Source organism: Ricinus communis, chromosome 9, assembly GCF_019578655.1.
Source record: "Ricinus communis isolate WT05 ecotype wild-type chromosome 9, ASM1957865v1, whole genome shotgun sequence".
NCBI lineage: Eukaryota > Viridiplantae > Streptophyta > Magnoliopsida > Malpighiales > Euphorbiaceae > Ricinus > Ricinus communis.
Genome location: NC_063264.1, coordinates 16,421,544 through 16,443,118, shown reverse-complemented (window position 1 = coordinate 16,443,118; position 21,575 = coordinate 16,421,544). Strand labels below are relative to the sequence as shown.

At 29.5% G+C, this 21,575-nt stretch overlaps 1 long non-coding RNA gene across 5 annotated transcripts in view; it reads right to left on the bottom strand.

Moving 5' to 3' along the window:
* LOC107262553 overlaps window positions 1-21,575 on the bottom strand; it is a 76,527-nt gene that overhangs the window by 35,241 nt on the left and 19,711 nt on the right. For 2 of the 5 annotated variants that reach the window (XR_007217352.1, XR_007217353.1), the window contains exon 6: window positions 2,582-2,792. This is a non-coding gene — a long non-coding RNA (uncharacterized LOC107262553). Of the gene's footprint in view, window positions 1-1,397; window positions 2,793-21,575 lie in introns of those variants that run through there. The other 3 variants (XR_007217351.1, XR_007217350.1, XR_007217349.1) reach the window with 3 other exon arrangements.

Here is a 21,575-nt window from a genome sequence, read left to right as displayed (position 1 = left end):
TAACTAAAGTAATCCTTAAAGTCCAAAGAAGGTCGCTTAAGATCTCTAAACCGGATAAGTAGAATCTATCATTATGAAAAAATTTAGGTTAGAATCTGTCATTATTACACTTCGAGTTCATTTTTAACATGAAGGTTAGGATTTTAGTTGATCTTGATCAACAAAGGCCTATTGGGTTCTGGAATGACAGGAAGAAGCTCCTAGTTTGATTGGATCCATTTCTAATATGAAAAGGCTTCCAGAACTCTGCTTTCTTTAATGAAGAATAGGCATATGAACATCATCCTCGCTCTCCTATTTCTACTAACATTTCTGGTGGCGACTCTAATTTTTTCTATGGTTACATGATCATTGTATTCTAGGTCTCTAGGCAAAATGACTCTTTTTGAAATTGGCCTAGTATGAAGAAGAATTTCTCGACACAGTGAGGAGGTTGCAAATCACTCGGGGCTGGGGTCAAGATTAATCATTGTTTGAGTTTGAAATAGAGTAATCATTAATTAATTCAATTAGTAGGAGTAGAAATGTATATTTTCTTATAGGATTGTCGGATTGAATTTTTAGATTAAGATTAGAAATGTATTAAAGTAGTTAATTAGATGAATTACCAATTAACACCGAGTATTTTTTAGTTAGTTAAAAAATTTTCTATCCCCTTCGCCATATAGTAGGAATGTATAAGTGCAATAGTTTTTAGACTTAGGCCCCAAGTGGTTTTAAACCATGTTACTGTATTGAGAAACCGGTCTTCATACTAGGCTCGTTTCAAAATGAATCATTTGCTCTAGGGAACCTAGAAGACCACAATTATCATGTTATCATCGAAAAAATGGAGTCGCCACCCAAAAATATTGAGATAAATAAAAGAGTAAGGATACACAGCTTTGTATCCCTTGCGAAGAGCCTAATATTCCCCTCTTCAATATCACATAGAAGGTTTGAAGAGGCATCCCTATCTGCCTAAGCTCACCTAGATTCCACTAAAGTAAATCAATTTTTTTCTAGCTTAATCAAATTACATTAATCTAGTCATTCTGCTTATATTAAAGCATAAATATTGTTTTATCTAATTTACTGTGATGTGAGCAAATAATTCTAACCTAATTGGTACCCCCAACTAATCCTATAAGTTGCACTCAAAACTTTTATATGCAAGGTGACCAAATTAGAGTATAATTTTATTACCTAAATCTAGGTGCCGAATTCATTTTAGCTTAGCATGTTAAAAATGAACATAGATATGAGGCATACGAAGTTTATATCGGTAAGCTTTGTTCATCTTATGTTAGCCACGTGGGGTAATCACTCATAAATTCTAAGTTGGTTTTATTCCCTTATAGACATGTGTGGTGAAAACTTAAAAACAATAAAAAGAACATACATAGAAGAGGGGAGAAGAAAAAAGAAATCTAGAAAGGGGTTAAGGAGATCAGGACGATTAAGGGAAATTAATTACAACCATGGCTTAAAAGCCTCAAAACAATCAAATAAGAAAAACTAATTAATTAACTAAAAACTAATCCTAAAAGTTTAAAGAAGATCGCTTAGGATCTCTAAACCGGATAAGTAGAATCTGTCATTATGAAAAAATTTAGATTAGTAAAGGACATTAACAAATAAAAATGCAAATAAACAAATAAATTATAAAATAAAAGAAATTAAAAGCGAATTAAGAACAACTATAAAATAATATTAGAACTACTGGAAAAGAGATAACAAAAAATAAACTTGCATTTGAACTGTAGCACAATCAGTAATAAATTAATAAACTATTAAATTTAATACTTCCACCGACAAAAGAAGCTAAACCAACAAAATAAAATGTTATACTCGATTGCTATATCATAAATGTATGCCTCAAACAATATTATGACTATTGTAATGGAAAATTTAATTATCTTCAGTTATAAGCCATATTTTCTTTAATAAATTTTATTAGATTCTAATGGACTCTTAATTACTACTACTCATATGTTTGTTTCAATTCAGACTACACACAATTATAATACAGTAATGTAATTTGAACTCATTAAGGAATATAAAAAGAAAGAAGTAAAGATGATAAGTTTAAAATAGACATAATAATGTTGGAAAAGAAACAGCCTATTACTATTACCGGTAAGTATGGGTCCTGAAGTAGAAGTTTTTCTTCTACAATGCCCCGAAAGTAGCCAATTTATCTAATTATGATGGATACAAATGATAAAGGAAGAATTTAGACAATTAAAGGACTTAAAAAAGACACAAAAGTATTGTATAACTTAGTTTTTATTGCAGAGTCACACTTGTAGAAATTTGTAAAGTTTACTAATATTGTTGGTATTCTTGATAGGAAAGGAGAAAAGGAAACATCAATTAAACTGTTTGGTATTTTACAATTCACAAGTGGGAAACAGAGGAAATAATAGATCATATGGAAACAAGATAAATCAATTCTTTTGTTATTAAAATATTAAGATTGCCATATCCATGCCCATTGGTGACACCATAATTTTGAGCAAAAGTAAAGATATAAACAAATGATGCATGGAGAAAAAACCTCTAAAATTCATTTACAAGTACAGAAATAGGAAATACTTACAAATGAAAAATGTAATTGTCAGAAATGTAGAAGGTTTGAAATTGGGTTCCACCCCATAATCCAGGGTTTGTTATCTGTTGGTAGTGCAAAATTTAGCTCAAATGGAATTCTCACATAATCCTACAAGCTTTACCACTATCTCAGCACTTTCATTTAAAACGTGAAGTCAACCTCTTTGCCAGAAACTCTCTTTCACGTCTCATTGCTCGAGCTAGTTTAAGCAAGACATAAAAGAAAATTAGTTTAAGCATTCAATGGATATTAACAGCTGTAATTAATGTGTCATTCTAAACCATCTTCTGCATTTTCTTCATATTACCTGAAATAGAATGACGATAGCCTGGAGTTCCTTCCTTTCACAGACTCTGGCTGGGTCTCACCGAATATGAAATGAAGTCTTCATTTTCTGGTGCTCTATTTTCAATCTCATTTTCCAAAACTTGCCCGGAAGCTAGAGTCCCAGTAGGGTATATGACCGCTTCTTTTCGCAACACTGCAAGGAAAAAAGAAATTTAGTATGTAGTCAACAGGAATCGGACAAGTACTTATGGAACTTGCTTAGGTGTTATCTTAGAATCCATTACAACATGCAAGTATCGGTATTGACGAAGGATATATTCTACATGTAAAAGTTGGAGAAAAAAGCAAGATATGAAATAAAACTTGACAATCAAAAACTATGCTAATATTCAAGTCCGACCTGAGCTTTCTTATCACAGTTGTGAGAGTTATCAAACTAAGATTGATATGATCGCCTTCTCTGAGCCTCGCCTCATCTGCATGTTTCTGGGAAGCTCTTTCACTTCCAGCAAGGTCTACAAAATTCTGAAAATCATGGGTGATTTCAGAAAGGCCAACGCAAAGATACAGTTCTTCACTAGTCACGCATACTTTATAAGATGCCTCAAATGCTGATCATTGGTTGTTGTTTCTTCTACCAACTTCTCGACCACAACACCTTTCTGCATATGAGAACCACAAAATATAGTCAAGAGAACACCTATTAGAAAATCTACTCTTTCAGAAAAAAAGAAAGAAAGGAAGAAAGTCATCTAAAATTCTTAAATCTCTGAGTTCAGCAGGTCCCTGACATTTTCATTATAAATCTCTAATAAAAAATTCTTAATCGTAAAGTCTCTCTACGGGGTCTGCACCCAGGCGAGGACTCAAAGATCGGTTAATGAAGTTACAAAAGGAAACTACAAAATCAAGTGATTTACATTTTCCACCAATAAAAAAGCCTCCTTTGTTGTCTAATTATCATTATAATTTACAATTTTGATAAGTAGTAGCAACAGATCCAGATTAAGCAATCGATACACTCATCTCAAATAAAGAAATTAATTCAATTGCAAGAAAATCTAAGAAGAAAAAGAAAGAAAATAGCATCTAATATAGCAAAACACCAAAAGTTTGCAAAGGAAAAGAAAACGGAAAGTTAGTAACAGAGAGACAAATCATTTGGTAAGTATAACCTGCCATTTCTAAAATAATCGTATCCAATTTACATAAAGGAAAAGATCATGAAACATAGCATTTCCTTCAATTTGTAACCATTTAAAGCTTTGATTTTAAGGAAATAAATTCAACAAATAAAAACAATACTCGTGGAATTCTCAAGATAAGTACAATGCAGATCTATGCACAACAAGCTTTTCAAACAGAATCAGAGAAAGAGAGAGAGAGGAGCATTGAGAGAGAGAAAGAGGGAGGAGCGTTTAGAAAGAGAAATAGAGAGAATTGAGGAGGAAGAAGAAGAGCTTTGTTTGTCTTTTGTGAAGAAAAATAGACAATTTCTGTTGTGACCCAATATATATACCATTTGAATTTGTGAGCCCCAACGGCTAGTTTCTTCTTCTTTTTTTCTTCTAATTTGAATTACTTTTTATTAGCGATTGGCATATTCTTCTAATGCCGATGCCAGTGGAGTGGGTCTTTTGTCAAAGTTTTGAAAATGCGGATCTTTATCCTGTGAGGTTAACTAATTTCTGTTCAGAAATTTTGCACATATGCCCTCTACAACGTTTTCTTTTTCTTTTTTCTTTGCAAGCTAATTCAATAGTCTTTCTTTTTCTTAACCCAACAAGATTAAGAGTCACCATAAATATTTCATCTATTTAAGAAAATTTAAATCCAAATTTGATTAAAAATATATATATCTAATAAAAAATTATTTTTTATATTTAAATTTGTCTAAATTCGAATAAAAATACATACATATATACTATATGAACTCCTTAAAAACTCATTTAATATATATAGCTATAAAATAAACTTTTAAATATTTAAAGATATCGGATATCCTACCCGTTAAATATCTGTTTACATAAATATTTAAAAAATTAAATAAGTACTCGTTTGCAATAATTAAATTCTAAGATATATTAATAAAAAGTACAAAAAAATTATACGTAATTTTAAACAAAACCTTATAATTTTATTTTTAATTATTTTATTTCATATACGATATATATGTATATCATTTAACCGAGTATCAGATACCGAATTTGAATATTATATACATGTATCTGTTTTAATAATCGTGTTCGGAGCAAGTATTTGAGCGTTCATATTCAAACCGACACGTATAAATTACTCGAACATGTTATATAACAGTCCAATCGAGTCAGGTACCTAGAAATATCGGTCCCACTGCGATTCCTAAATAAATTTTAAGATTTAACATCGTTTAAGAAAAATTGTATTATCTTATCAATAGATAAGCTAACGAGTTTCATCATTTATTTATTGAAACTTAGATTGTATTAGTTTTGGAATTACCTTTACAATATATTGAAAAGAAAATATATGATAGCAATTGTTACATATAATAGTTGGCATGTAATTCCATTTAAGTTCTTACATCAGAAAATAAAATAAAAGAATTAGTTGTATATACTAATTTCAGCAAGGTCTTAAGTTCAAGTTTTTTTTTTATATTTGTAATTCAAAACAACTTTTTAGCATTATAATATAATCATATTTTCTAAAATTTGGTAAAATAATTTACATTATCCTTAATACTCTAGTTTCTCTTATATTTTTAAAATATATATTTTACTAATTAATACAATTGCATTACTTAATTTTATTAATTTTATATTAATTATTAATAACAACATTCTTCTATCAAAAGAATATATCTAATTATTAATATATTTGTATATAAGTATGAGTTAATTACTATTATCTTACTAAAATCTAGACAAATTTACAAGTCCAATTTTACTTTTTAAGAAGTACAATAATGCCTCCATAATAGTTGCTCTCGTTAATTATTAATTCTTTTTGTCATTTTCTTCTTATCAGTCAAAGAGCTTAATTTGGTCCTTATATTTATTATAACTTTAATTCAATATAAAATTCAGTTCTTAAACTTATTATCAAGTATTAAACTTTTCTATATCATAAATAGATCTTTTTTTATTTATTGATTTGTTAGAAAAATCATAGGTAGCTCATTCAATTATTTATTACTTTTTAGTAATTAAAACACATAATGAAAATAATATATACAACTAAATTCAAAGATAAAAATTAATTCAAAGTTAAATTAATATACATAATTCAAATAATTTATGCATCCAAATTAATGAATTTGATATCAATTTAATTTTTCAACATATCGTAAACGATATATCAAACTGAATTTTAATTACCAATTTTGGTGATTAAAAAACTAAGATGTCTATGATAATGGTAGTAAGTGCTAGAATTAGTTGTGTATGAAAATAATAGAAATAAACTGAGGCTTTAAACTATTTAAGATAAAAGATAACAAAGAAAAAACTAATTCTTCTCATTAAAACTAAAGGGAAAAGGTATACTTTTGGCCCTAATGTTTAATGCGATAGCGGATTAGCCCTTAAACTATTTTTAAAAGTAAATAAACTCTTAAATTATTAAAAACCTGTAATTTAAGCTCTTCGACGTAATAAAATAATTATCACAATTACTTAGAGATGAAGTGGCTAATGGTAAGTCTATTAGATTAACAAAATAATTATCACCATTAATTCTCCTTTTGCCTGTTCTTCTTCTTCTTTCTTTCCCCGTCCCATTCAAATCTAAGAAGAATAAATCTCATAAATGAAATTGCTTGTATTATTTGATATACAATTTATAATTTTGCTACATTCTTTGTATGGAACCAGTCTCAGAAGCATGTGTTTACTTCGTCAAATTAGTATAGTTCTATTCAGATTGCAACAATTCAATGATGAAAAAGGATATTAGATTTCAACCAATCATACAGTTTCTAAGTGTTCAAAAATTGAATCTTGTTTTAAGACCTCCTCATTGAATATTAAGTATAACTTAGTTGGCCACTATATTTTTCTTTTTCCAATCAGAAGAAAGGTTATTTATACTATAAAAGGTTGCAGCCAAATGCAATACGCGCGCGCACACACACACGCACACACACACACACACACACATATATATATAATATTTAATTCCTGAAAGCAGTTCTTAATAAAGATTCATGTTTGACTTGTACATAAAAGAGAGCTCTAGAGAAACCAAAATCTTGATTTTTCTACGGTGGAAAAGAGAGAAGCAAGGAAGAAATGACCACCTCTCAAAAAGCAGTTATACTTCTTTATACATCCATGCTAAGAGAGCTTATAATAAATGGACATAAAGGGTCACATATGACCCAAAACAACAAAGAAATTTTCTTGTTGTACTTTTATGTTTCATCATTTAAATTCAAGCTAGTAGGTTTTGGGAGGATGAGCTCTTGATAGTCTTTTTACTGCAATTATAGTAGAAAGTGAGAAAGAAAAAAGCACTAAAGAATTGCAAATCAAAGTTTAGAAAACAAGAATATTGAATATGAGTACTAGTCCTATTACGTAAATGGCCTTAAACTAATTTATATCATATACATAGGTGATCAACTATTCTCATTAGTTAGATTAGTGTTTCATGGGGCTCTCTATTGAGATCAATGAATATGAATGGCCTTAAACTAAGTTTCTTTATTAGATCTGCGATGGTGGTGGTAAGTGGTAGTCATAACAATGGCCAATGATGGTGGAGGTTCGGTAAGGCTAGAGAAAGTAATTGTATTTTTTAATTTATTTTAATAAAAATTATCTTTTTACTATTTAATGTATTATGCATATTATTTTTATTTTATTTTGGCCAAATGCATATTTATACCTTGAACTTTGGTCTTTTAATCAGTTAAAAACACTTTAACTTTCAATTTAAAAGCTAATAGACACTCGAACTTACTCTTTTTTTGATACTTTAACACTTTTTGACATGTATCTTTATTCAATACCTCCAAGTATACTGCATTAAAGACAAATATTACCAAAATAAATTCATGTATATATATATTCATGTCTATTACCAAAAAAATAAAGGTGTTCAGATATTACAAAAAAAAAGTAAAATTCATGTGTATGTTAGATTAAATCGAAAATTAAAATGTTAAATTGACTAATCGATACAAGTTCAGGGCCATAAATATCTTTTTATAGCTATTTTATGATAATCATCAATGATATTCCTATTCATGTTACGATTACCTGGACCGAGTTTTTGGAGCAGGCTGATTAGCAGTACCCCAAACATATAGGGTGTAATGCATAACCCGAACAGTTATAGGTATAGCCCATTTGGATACTCATGTAGTTTTTAAGGCCATTAAAACTATATCTCATTAAGAAGTATATATATAACTCTACTTATTTTTTAGCATAAAATACTCTTTATGTTATTATCACTGTTAAAGATTAATTATTATTAGATCCTTTTATTTAGATGCATAGACAACTGTTTTTTCTCTAATTTAGACTAGTTCTTTTTATTTGTGGGAGTTATTTTTCGTACTTTTGCTGCTCTTGTGTAACTTTTTTTAATTAGTTTTAACAACACACACAAAAATAGTAGCTATAAAAATTAGGGGAAAGTATAAATACGTACTTTGTGATTTGACGCACTTTAACCGTGTTTTAGATTACAATTTTTTGGACACTAAAGGTTTATTTGCACGTAAAAGTAGTTTAAAGGTTAATACACTCTTCACACCTAACGTTAAGGCAGAAAATGCACCTTTTTCCAAATCTAAATAGGTTGGAGATATAATTCTTAATTATAATTTAAAATAAAAGTTTAAAAAAAATTTATTAAGAGATTAGAAAATTAAAAAAGAAAATTAATACAGCTTTAATAAAATTACAAATGAAAATTAAAAAAAAAATTAGATATTGTTATTGTCACATTCTAACTAGAAAATTTATGTTTAACATAAAAAAATAATCCATCAATCAGGACAATAAAAATATCATTGGACACATAAAATTTTGACCATAACCAATTATAATATTTTTCATGTTTTCTTTAATAAAGAAAATAACTTTTTAGTTTGTCTTTAAAACATCATATTTACTTAAGTTATTTTTTTGATATTAAAATGATAAATATATTTATTTTATGTAATATAATATTCATATTAATTTTATATTATCTTTTTAAAATATTTTAATTTCTTTATTTTATATGTTCAATGTGATTTATAATATGAAGTAATATTTTCAATCCATTCCATAAAATAGAGTAATCATTCCTTTCTTTATTTTAATTAAAATTATTTAGAAACTTATTTTTATATTTTAATAATAGCTACAACTTATTTTTATATGCTCGAGTTTATAATTAGTTATTTTATTTGAATATGATCTAATTTTTTTAAAAAAAAATTAGTTGAGCTATACTTTCTTTACCTAATATTCAATTTTTAATCATTTTTTTAATTTATATATGAGTTATCTTTTTACTCAAAGTTACAATTGCCTTTTATCAACCCAAACAATAATCTTCCCTTTCTAACTTGGAGAATTATGTGAAATTTGATTTATGTATCATGATTTTGGTGTATATGACACAATAATAACAAGAGAAATTAATTTAAGGTCTGATGTGAATAATAGATAGATAGAGTAAGTTTAAATCTAACTAGAGAGCAAAAGGGAAAGAAAAATTAAGAATGATTTGTTAATGTAAGTGCTTCACCATAAATCATGTAGTCATTGTTTTTAAATGCTGATCGAGAGGATATAATTTGGTACAACTTTTCAGAATTACATGTGACTTATCTTCTTAAAAACGGACATTCGTCTTAAAAGAGATTTGAAATTAATTTTTTATTATATTAATATTTTGATACAATTTCTCTAAAAATTGAATAAATGCTCTCTTAAATATAATTTTATATAATATTTAATTCTCTTTATTAGATTTTTTTTGTCAGCCATTCTAGTCAAAAGACACAATTTATAAATAAAAAATAATTTAATCTTTAAATTTAATAATAAATATGAAAGAGAACACAAATTATTTTTGGTAACTCAATTTCAACTGGATATTAATTTTAGCTTGATGAATGAGCCACTTAAAACTTTTTAAAATTAATAGTGTTTGACATTGTTATTGAAAAATAACTGATAATTTTTCAAAAAACAGTCGACAACTACAACTTCAATTCGCAACAACTCAAATTTGAAACTTCTCATCGACTCTTAATTTTAAAATCAATAGAAAAAATTAACTTTTTATTATTTAGTTTATCTTATTTACTATTCTTTTAATTTTAATTTAAAATAACTTAATTTGAATTAGAAAAACTAAAAATATTTAATTTCCTGTTATTTTTAAAAATGATAAAAAATATTAAATATCTAAAATTTTATTAAATTTTATTTATAAATTAATTTTATAATTATATAATAATAAAGATCGGTGCAATTTGGTGTTCTGAATGAAAAGCACAATGTCAAAAGAGAAAAATAAAATAAATACATTTCCTTTTCTTTAACTATAAAATGAGCTTATTTATTTACATGTAAAACAAATATAAGTGCGGGTCCATGCAATTATTTATCGCATGGGAAGAGTGACAATTTGCAAAATTAAGTCCTGGGTCTCGCGTGGTCGGCTTACCCCGGTAAAGTTCGCTAAAAGGGTCAATAGAAAAAAACGAGTACAAAATGTTTTAATTAATTCCTTAATCACTAGAGTTCTATGATTAATTTAATTTCTTCTTATTTTATACTTGGTTCATTTCTATCACCATATCCATATAATATTGCATTTTATCATTTAATAGTAGTAATTAATATTTCTCAATCAAAAAATTAGTTATTAATAAAGTAAAATTAAATTTCATGTAAATCTAATTAATGTACAATTTGATTAAATATACTTAACTTATTTACTATTAATTCTCTATCCATTCGAACTATTATTACTATTTTAGCTCATAAGTATTTTTAATTCAGATAATTAAAATTTTATTAAGAACTTGTACGTTTGTAATTCAACTAATAATAAATTGAGATATTTAATAAATGGTATAATTGATGAGATTTTAAAACTTTTTCTTTCCTATATTATATAAATTAGTAATGAAATACAATTAATATACCATTTTACAGGATTTGAACGAGTGATACATAGGAAGAAAATTAGGCAGATAAGGAAAAACATAATTTGACTGTGAAATGAGCCAAATCATTAAAACACATAGGCAGAAAGTGGGAAATTACATTGGCAAACCAGGAAGTAGTAGATGAGATATCAAAGGAAATATTTGCCAAGGATGCAATATTTTTCCCATATTGGATCAGCCCTGATGAAGTCTCTAAGATGACTTACGTCGTTTAAAAAGCTGACATAATTACATGGTAATGATTAAACTAATTTACTCTTATTGCATAATTTTCTTAAATGATGTTAGTAATCTAGAATGAATGCAATAGATGAGAGAGGAGTTGAAGAGAAGAAATAGGAGAAATGGTAACGGTAATGTGCAACTTGACTCACACATAAGCTTAAGATTCATTAATGAGTTGATGTGTCCAGTTGAATGAGTTGGAAAATAGCTTAGGTGTTGTACCGTCAACTTTCCATTTATCAGTCTTAATAGTGTTGGATGATAATGATACTCCAATTAAAGTCCAAGAGGTTTAATGATACAAATTAAGATTTAGAAACTTTAATGATACTAGCCCTAAAGTTGAAGGACTGTGCGTGCAATTTACCCCTTCTTTTATTAGTTAACTGTTAAAATTACATGGAAATAATATATATTTCCCTATAATGGTAAAAACACTAGCCATGTGCATATTTCAAATTTTACTATTTTAACAAAAAAAAAACTAGTCCTAATAAAATACTAGAACTAAAATACCAAAAATATTAGCACTAAACTATTTTGATAATAAGGTGCAAAAGTTTATATGATTAATTAAATATTGTTAAGAAAGAGGGGGAAAAAAGAAAATAATAAGCACAAGATTAAGATGGCAGGTCTTTTTCACTAAACTCCAGGAGCATGAAATATATTTACTCTCTCTGTCTCTCGTCTCTTTTTTCTGAGTGGAGCGTATATTTATTATTTGTCTTATAGGTTCTTTTTTCAAGAGTGCCTTTTTAGTTCCTTTTTCCCCTTTAAAATTGTAGCTCTGAAGCTTTTGGGTGGGTGGTTGTGGTGCAATTATTCAGAGAATGAAGAATCTTCAGTGCTTAGAGAAGACCCTTCAACCTCCTAATTTGCAAATGTTTCATTTAGAGAAGATTCTAGTTGGTAGACTCCTTTTCTTTTGTAACGTATCTGGGTTGATGATGAAGAGTCATCTCAAAAAAATCTAGAAGTTAGAGAATGAATTTTTAGTTTAGGAAAGAAATTAAAATACTTCCATTATCCTGTTTGACTCTTTTAGAGATTAAAAGAAATAGGTGTTGTTGGTCCTTGGTTTATTTTCAATTTTCTCTTGGTTTTTTATGGAATGACCGATTGACATGCTTATCGATCAATTGTATTTCTTAAAGAGCCTTTTCTAGGTTTCTCCATAACCTTCCCCAAAGCAAAATCAACCTGAAAAATGCGAGAACTACTGGAAAATTATTTGTTGGTTTTTATCAAGATGGAAACTATTACACCTTCGAGTTCATTTTTAACATGAAGAAGGTTAGGGTTTTGGTTGATTTGGATCAAGAAAGTTCTATTGGGTTATGGAATGACAGGAAGAAGCTCCTAGTTTGATTGGATCCATTTCCAATATGAAACTCTCCGAGAACTCTGCTTTCTTTAGGGAAGAATAGGCATATGAACAAATTTTATTCTTTTTCCAGATGAAGAATGGCACCAAAGGACTTTTGCTTAGTGGAAAGTTTAAATATAGTGCCAAACTGACACATCAGGTTTTGTTAGAAGCCATTGTCATTCAAATTTGCCTAGTAAAGATTCTCACGGGGATCGAATGCAGACAAGTTTTGATTATTAGCTGGCGATTGTAATTCACAAGCAGGCATGAAGTGGTCTAGAGGGTCCAAACTTGAAAGCAAACTCGAGTATTTTTAATTTAAATCTTGTTGAAAGAGAATGGCGGCATAAATATTAATGAACTCTCCCTATTAGAGGTATTCAAATGCAACATGTCCCGTCTTCATTAATGACCAACCTAAGAATCTTCTGCCTACTCCTTGGAAAGCTATACAAGCTGTGCCAACTCTTGATGGGGGTCTTGATAAGGGAACAAGGTATTAAAAGCCCATCCTCCTCTTCGTCTAGTTCGGACTAGGAAGCTGTTAACCTTAAATTTGAAACTCAGGATCCAACTGGTGGCAAAAAGCCCTGCCCAATTGAGTTGGACAATTCTAAATTGGATTTAAGGGCCCAAAAAGACCCATAGGTTTCAGTGGATTCAAAAAGCTCAGCCTAAAATCAAAGTTATGGATAGTGTGCCCTAATGATAGTGGAGTCTTTAACTAGTTGTGAAATATAAGCTATTGATAGGCCAATTCAGGAGGATGAGAGAAGAAACTTGACTAAAGAGTTAATTGGGTCTTTTCCTCATGTGCCTGGGATAAGAATTTATAACGATTAGGACTATTAAAAAAAAGATCAAGTAGATGGCTCGTCAGAAGAAGTCTTTAAAGCTTAAGGAACTTACTAATGATCGTACTCAAGCTAGGTCGAAAGATACAATGGTTAAAGAAAGTGGTAAAGGTTAGGATGGTTGCTTCATTGGAACTGATTGTCAAGGCGCTAGTGGCTCGCCTAAAGCCACTTGGGAGCTATGAGCATCATTACTTAGAACTGTCAAGGGTTGGAACCTTCTTGACAGTTTAAGCTCTAAAAGAGCTTGTTCTGAATGGAGACATTTAATAGTTTTTTCTTATGGGGATCAAACATAAGACTAACTAGTTTAGAAAGGTGAAGGATCAAACTTAAATTTCATAGTGGTTCCCTACTATGAGGTTAAGGGCAGCAAAGTTGGTTTTCCTTTAGAGTGGACTTTTGAGGTACAAATGCAAGTTTTTTCTTTATCCAATAACTATATTCACTATTTTTATGTGGATTCTAGATTCTTTTCTGATTACCTTTGTGTTTGGTAGTCCTTATCGTAGCAATAAAAGAGAAGTGTGAGATAGTTTAGCTAAATTAGCTTATATTAGGGATTCTAATTATATTCTTCACAGTTTTGACAGAAAAGGTGGCAGTGGTTTTGATGCTAGTTAGAGTAATGCTTTTAGGGAATTGGGTTAATAACTGTCAGCTTGTGGACCTTGGTGTCAATACTGAATTTTCGAATCAAAATTCTAATAAGCCCGATGATGAGACATTTTAGTTGGTGAATACTTTTGAAGAAGAAAAATGTGTGAATATTTGAGAAAATACCCCCGAACTAGCCCCTGGGCGCGAAAATTTGCATTTTACATGAGCTTGCTTCAGCCTCCATTGCGGCCTAAGCTAGCGCTAGCTCAAGTTCAGATACTCTCTTTTCTAATTATTTTAGACAAGCAACTCATGATATGGACAGTCTATTCCTAAATCCTAAAACCATCTAAACCCTTCATTTTCCTAAACCTTACCCTGCCCATATATTCATCTTTATTTCCTAGAAAACCCTCACAATTAAACTAATACCCACACTCTCTTAAAACCCTAGGCACAATATACTTCCTCTCTTCCCCTACCTCCCTAAACACAAGAGAAATAAAAGCTTTTTTAGACACCTATTCCTCCGTTAATCAAGTATTTTAATTTCATTTTGATACTAAAGCCACCACTTAAGTACTAAAGTTAAATATTTATATGATATTCTGTGACTATTTTCATCTTTAAACTTATGTTCTTTCTTTTTTCTATTTTGATTTTTTAATGATTTGGTTGTGAAAATTGGGGTTTTCATAGTTGAACTCACGCTGGTTCAACCCATACTCGCGCGAGTTCAACTTTTGACTAGTCAATTTTATATCGTTACATCGACATTTCCTGTACACACGTGAGCTTAGCCTTTCAAGCCCCCATTTCGCTATTTTTGTCTTCTGTTACTGATTGTTTTGAATCTTTTCCTAAGCTTGCGAGAGCTCACCCTCCACGCGTGTGCAAGCTTAGCTTTCAAACCCACTTTTTAATGTTTTGATGATTTTGGCCGCCATTTTGAGAGTTTCCCAAGCCTCTATGGCTTGACTTGCATGAGCTCAATTTCTACTAGCGTGAGTTCTATTTTTTAACTAATTATTTACTAATTAATCATTTATAATTATTGTTATTGCATTTTCAAAAGTTTTAGTACTGTTTTTAAATTCAATGTTTAATTTCTTTTATTCTAATATTTTGCTTAATTATTTGCTACTGAGACCTATAAACATTGTAAGCTGATATGACTGTGATGAAAGAATAGATGAAACATTTGATGGACACATAAACAACAGTTAAATCTTTTGAAACTATTCTTAGCCACAAGAAATGCAACCATCAGTGGTACGACTACTGCCAATTCCAACAATTCCACTACTGATTAACAACCACTCATTATGACAGAGTTTGTTGATAATGACGATGAAGTGCGGGCCAAAGCCTACCAGCTCATCTCCTGCACCTTTAGTGAAAAATCCTCAGCTTGAGGAAATGATGAAATAAATGGACAAGATGGAAGATGGGAAGCCATCTATGCCGAATACCTCCAAGGGAAAGGGTGAATCTCCCTGACCTGTACAATTTTGATGGTCCTAGGTATCCCAGGCTTTCTTAAATTCTTATCAAGTAGCAGATAGTCGTACTTCAGCTATTTGATCAAAGCTGCTAGCTCGTTGGCACTAATAATGAAAAGTAAAAAGAGGATTGGAAAAGACGTGCTGAGAGATTTTATAAGCCAATATGGGAACAACACTGAAGTGAAAAGGGAATATGCTCCCAATGTTTAGGGTTTAGGCGGCTGAGCATAAGAGGAATTCCTATAGTAATAATGCAAATAACTCTAGCCTAACATAGGTGACCTATGTAGCTAGTCAAGCAAGGAAGTACTGAAACCACCTTTCATTAAAATGCATACTTATTAGCTTTCCGGTTATAACACCGACTTCTATAATGCTTGAAGGAATGAGATCCAAAAGGCTAGTATCATTTTGCTCACTACACATGCTAAATAAGATAAAAAAAAGAGGTCGTGCTTAAAACGAGCAAAGGGACCGTATTAAAGTAATCTTGTTAGGCAAGGAAAATGTCTATCTACTCTAGGGGCGCTTCACAAACCTCCCTAAATCGTAAATCAACTCCTTTTGAAATTGGCCTGGTATGAAGAACAGCTTCTTGACACAGTGAGGAGGTTGCAAATCACTCGGGGCCGGGGTCAAGATTAATCATCATGTGAGTTTGAATCAGAGTAATCATTAATTAATTCAATTAGTAGAAGTAGGAATGTATCAAATTAGTTAATTATATGAATTACCAATTAATACAAGGTATTCTTTAGTTAGTTCAAAAGTTTCCCATCCTCTTCGCCATATAGTAGGAATGTGTAAGTGCAAAAGTTTTTAAAATTAGGCCCCAAGTGATTTTAAACCTCGTCACTGTGTTGAGAAACTGCTCTTCATACTAGGCTCTTTTCAAAATGAGTTGTTCGAAGAGCCTAATATTCCCCTCTTTAAGATCATAACGAAGGTTTGAGGAGGCATCCCTATCTGCCTAGGCTTACCTAGATTCTACCAAAGTAAACGAATCTTTTTCTAGCTTAATCAAATTATATTAATTAGTCAATTTTACTTATTTTAAAGCATGAATTTTTTTTATCTAATTTACTATGTGACGTGAGCAAATAATTCTAACCTAATTGATACCCCCAAATAGCCCTATAAGTTGCACTGAATACTTATACATGCAAGGTGGCCAAATTAGAGTACAATTTTATTACCTAAATCTAGGTGCTGATTTCATTTTATCTTAGCATGTTAAAATGAACATAGATAATGCTGGGAAAAAAACAGCATATTACCGGTAGGTATGGATCCTGAAGTAGCAGATTTTCTTCTACAATATCCAGAAAGTAGCAAATTTTTTTAATTATGATGGATAATACAAATGATAAAGGAAGAATGCAGACAGTTAAAGGACTTACGATAAGACACAAAAGTGTTACAAGTATTTAATAACTCAGTTTTTAATGCTGAGTCATACTGGTAGAAATTTGTAAAGTTTATTAACATTGTTGGTATCCTTGGTAGGAAAGGAGAAAAGGAAAACATCAATTAAAAATGTTTAGGATTTTCTAAATTTTGGTAAAATAATTTACATTATCCTTAATACTTTACATATTTTCTAAATTTTGGCAAAATAATTTACATTATCCTTAATACTCTAGTTTCTCTTATATTATTAAAATATATATTTTACTAATTAATATAACTGCATTGTTCAGTTTTGTTAATTTTATATTAATTATTAATAACAACATTCTTTTATCAAAAGAATATATCTAAATATTAATACATTTGTATATAATTATGAGTTAATTACTATTATCTTACTAGAATCTAGACAAATTTACAAGTCCAATTTTGCTTTTTAAGAAGTACAATAATGCCTCCATAATATTTGCTCTCGTTAATTATTAACTCTTTTTGTCATTTTTTCTTATTAGTCAAAGAGCTTAATTTGGTCCTTATTATAAGTTTAATTTAATATAGTGGAAAGTTAAATTCAGTTCTTAAACTTATTATCAAGTATTAAACTTTTTTAGAATAATTAATATTTGTAAATTTTTCTAATTTCCTTGAATTCTCTTATAGAAAAAAATCATAAATAGATCTTTCTTTATTTATTGATTTGTTAGAAAAATCATAGGTAGCTCATTCAATTATTTATTACTTTTTAGTAATTAATACACATAATGACAATAATATATACAACTAAATTCAAAGTTAAATTAATATACATAATGCAATTAATTTATGCATCCAAATTAACGAATTTGATATCAATTTAATTTTTTCAACATATCATAGGGGATACATCAAACTGAAATTTAATCACCAATTTTGGTGATTAAAAAACTAAGATGTCTATGGTAATGGTAGTAAGTGTTGGAATTAGTTGTGTATGAAAATAATAGAAATAAACTGGGGTTTTCAACTATTTAAGATAAAAGATAACAAAAGAAAAAAACTAATTCTTCTCATTAAAACTAAAGGGAAAAGGTATACTTTTGGCCCTAATATTTAATGCGATAGCGGATTAGCCCTTAAACTCTTTTTTAAACGTAAATAAACTCTTAAATTGTCAAAACCTATAATTTAAGCTCTTCGACGTAATAAAATAATTATCACAGTTATTTAAAGCTGATGTGGCTATTATATTAACAAAATAATTATCACCATTAATTCTCTTTTCCCTATTCTTCTTCTTTTTTTTTCCCTGTCCCATTTAAATCTAAGAAGAATAAATCTCAGAAATGAAATTGCTTGTATTATTTGATATACAATTTACAATTTTGCTACATTCTTTATATGGAACCAGTCCTAGAAGCATGTATTTACTTCGTTTATAGTTCTATTCAGATTGCAACAATTCATTGTTATGATGAAAAATGATATTAGATTTCAACCAATCATACAGTTTCTAAGTGTTCAAAAACTAAATCTTGTTTTAAGACCTCCTCATTGAATATCAAATATAACTTAGTTGGCCACTATATTTGTTCTTTTTCTAGTTAGAGGAAAGGTTATTTATACTAGAAAAAGTTGCAGCCAAATGCAATGTCTTGTGTGTATACACACATACACACATATATATATATATATATATATATATATATGATATTTAATTCCCGAAAGCAGTTCTTTACAAAGATTCATGTTTGACTTGTACCTAAAAGAGAGCTTTAGAGAAACCAAAATCTTGATTCTTTTGTGGTGGAAAAGAGAGAAGCAATGAAGGAATGACCACCTCCCAAAAGCAATTATATTTCTTTATACATCCATGCTAAGAGAGCTTGTAATAAGTGGTCATAAAGGGTCACAGATGACCCAAAACAATAAAGAAATTTTCTTGTTGTACTTTGTGTTTAATCATTTAAATTCAATTTAGTAGGTTTGGGAGGATGAGCTCTTGATAATATTTTTGCTGCAATATAAGCACACATAAGAATAATACTAGAATTACAATAGAAAATGTAGTTAAAAGTATATAGTATTTTTTGAGTATATTATAAGTAGATAATGAGTGTTTACTATCATTATAATAACTAAAACTAAAATAGTAACAACAAAGCAAAAAAAGAGAAAAGAAAGGGAGCATGACATAGAGTTTAGGTCTTAATGTCTAGAAAAATGACCATATTTTTCTCTTAGTTTCCTCCTCTCATTCTTTCATTTTCTATTATCCTTACTTTCTCGGTTTTTAAGCTCTTAAATAACACACACTTCTCTTTTTTTCTTATTGCAACTATTTTACATTATCAGCAAGAATATATATATAATTAAGGAAACTATTAACAAAATAGAAAGAAGTAAGTTAATCTCTTCAATAGTAGTAGAAGGAATGGACTCAAAGAATTTTTCGAGCATATTAAAACCAATTAGGAGTTCTTTTGTGATAAAAGAAACTCAAATCACCAATCACTAAAGGCATTAATTTCTAAAAGATAAAAAATCAAACCAAGCAATTAAATTCATTAGCATTTAATCAAGATCTATAAAGAAAAAATGGATAATTACATTCACCAACAAAGACAAGAAAAAAGAATTAGGATGAACCAAGCATAAATCCCCAAACCAAGCAATCAGATCTATTAGCACTTTATAAAATTTGTAAAGATAAGAAAGAGGGTAATTACTAGGGGTATGCACTATCCTATTTGAACCGAAAAGCCAAACCTAACAGAAATTTGATTCGGTTTTCAGTTGTCTACATATTAAATATAGAATAAATATAAAAATTATATATTAGTATAATATTTATGTGTCAAAGATATATTTATTTATTAAAATTTTAATTTCTTAATTTATCAATTAAATGTAAAATTAATTTAAAAAATATAATTAACATATTATTTTTTAAGATTAGAAATTACTGTATAATTAGAATTAATCTATTAGTTAGTATGATGGAGGAAGTATCTCTTTTTGTCTCTTCTTCCTATAAGTCAAACCAATTAAAGGGTTTAATTAAAAGAGGTAGTTGACTTTGATTCTTATACGGTTTAAATAGCAATTTGCCCCTTGAATTTGTTGGCCGGGTCCAAATCACCCTAAGATTAATTTCTTGGCTCAATGGATCTTAATATTTAAAAAGCTGAAATACATTTACTAAACTCCGAGAGCATGAAATACATTTACTCTCTCTCTCGTCTCTCTTTTCTGAGTGGAATGCATATTTAGTGTTTGTCTTTTAGGTTCTTTGTTCAAGAGTGCCTTTTTAGTTCCTTTTCCTGTTTAGAATTGTAGTTCTGAAGTTTTTGAGTGGGTGGTTGTGGTGCAATTATTCAGAGAATGAAGAATCTTTAGTGCTCAGAGAAGTCCCTTCAACTTCCTAATTTGCAGATGTTCCACTCGAAGAAGATTCTAGTTAGTAGACCCTTTTCCTTTTGTAACATATCTGGGTTGATGATAAAGAGTCATCTCGAAAAAATTTAGAAGTTAGAGAACGAGTTTTTAGTTTAGAAAAGAAATTAAAATACTTCTATTATCTTGTTTGACTCTCTCAGAGATTAAAAGAAATAGGTGTTGGTCCTTGGTTTATTTTCAATTTTCTCTTGGTTTTTTTGTGGAATGGCTAGTTGACACGCTTATCGATCAACTGTATTTCTTAAAGCGCCTTTTCTAGGTTTCTCCATAACCTTCCCCTGAGCAAAATCAACCTAAAAAATGCGAGAACTACTGGAAAATTATTTGTTGGTTTCATCAAGATGGAGACTATTACACCTTCGAGTTCATTTTTAACATGAAGGTTAGGTCTTAGTTAATCTTGATCAACAAAGGCCTACTCGGTTCTTGAATGACAGGAAGAAGCTCCTAGTTTGATTGGATCCATTTCTAATATGACAAGGCTTCAAGAACTCTGCTTTCTTTAGCAAAGAATAGGCATATGAACTAAGTCATCATCCTCGCTCTCCTATTTGTACTGACATTTCGGGTGGCGACTCTAATTTTTCCTATGGTTACATGATCATTGTATTCTAGATCTCTAGGCAGAATGACTCTTTTTGAAATTGGCCTAGTATGAAGAACAGTTTCTCGACACAGTGAGGAGATTGCAAATCACTCACAGCCTGGATCAAGATTAATCATCGTATGAGTTTGAAATAGAGTAATCATTAATTAATTCAATTAGTAGGAGAAGGAATGTATATTTTCTTATAGAATTGTAGGATTGAATTTTTAGATTATGATTAGAAATGTATTAAAGTAGTTAATTAGATGAATTACCAATTAATACCGAGTATTTTTTAGTTAGTTCAAAAATTGTCCATCCCCTTCGCCATATAGTAGGAATGTGTAAGTGCAATAATTTTTAGACTTAGGCCCCAAGTGATTTTAAACCACATCACTAGTTTGATTGGATCCATTTCCAATATGAAACTCTTCGAGAACTCTGCTTTGTTTAGGGAAGAATAGGCATATGAACAAATTTTATTCTTTTTCCAGATGAAGAATGGCACCAAAGGACTTTTGGCTAGTGGAAAGTTTAAATATA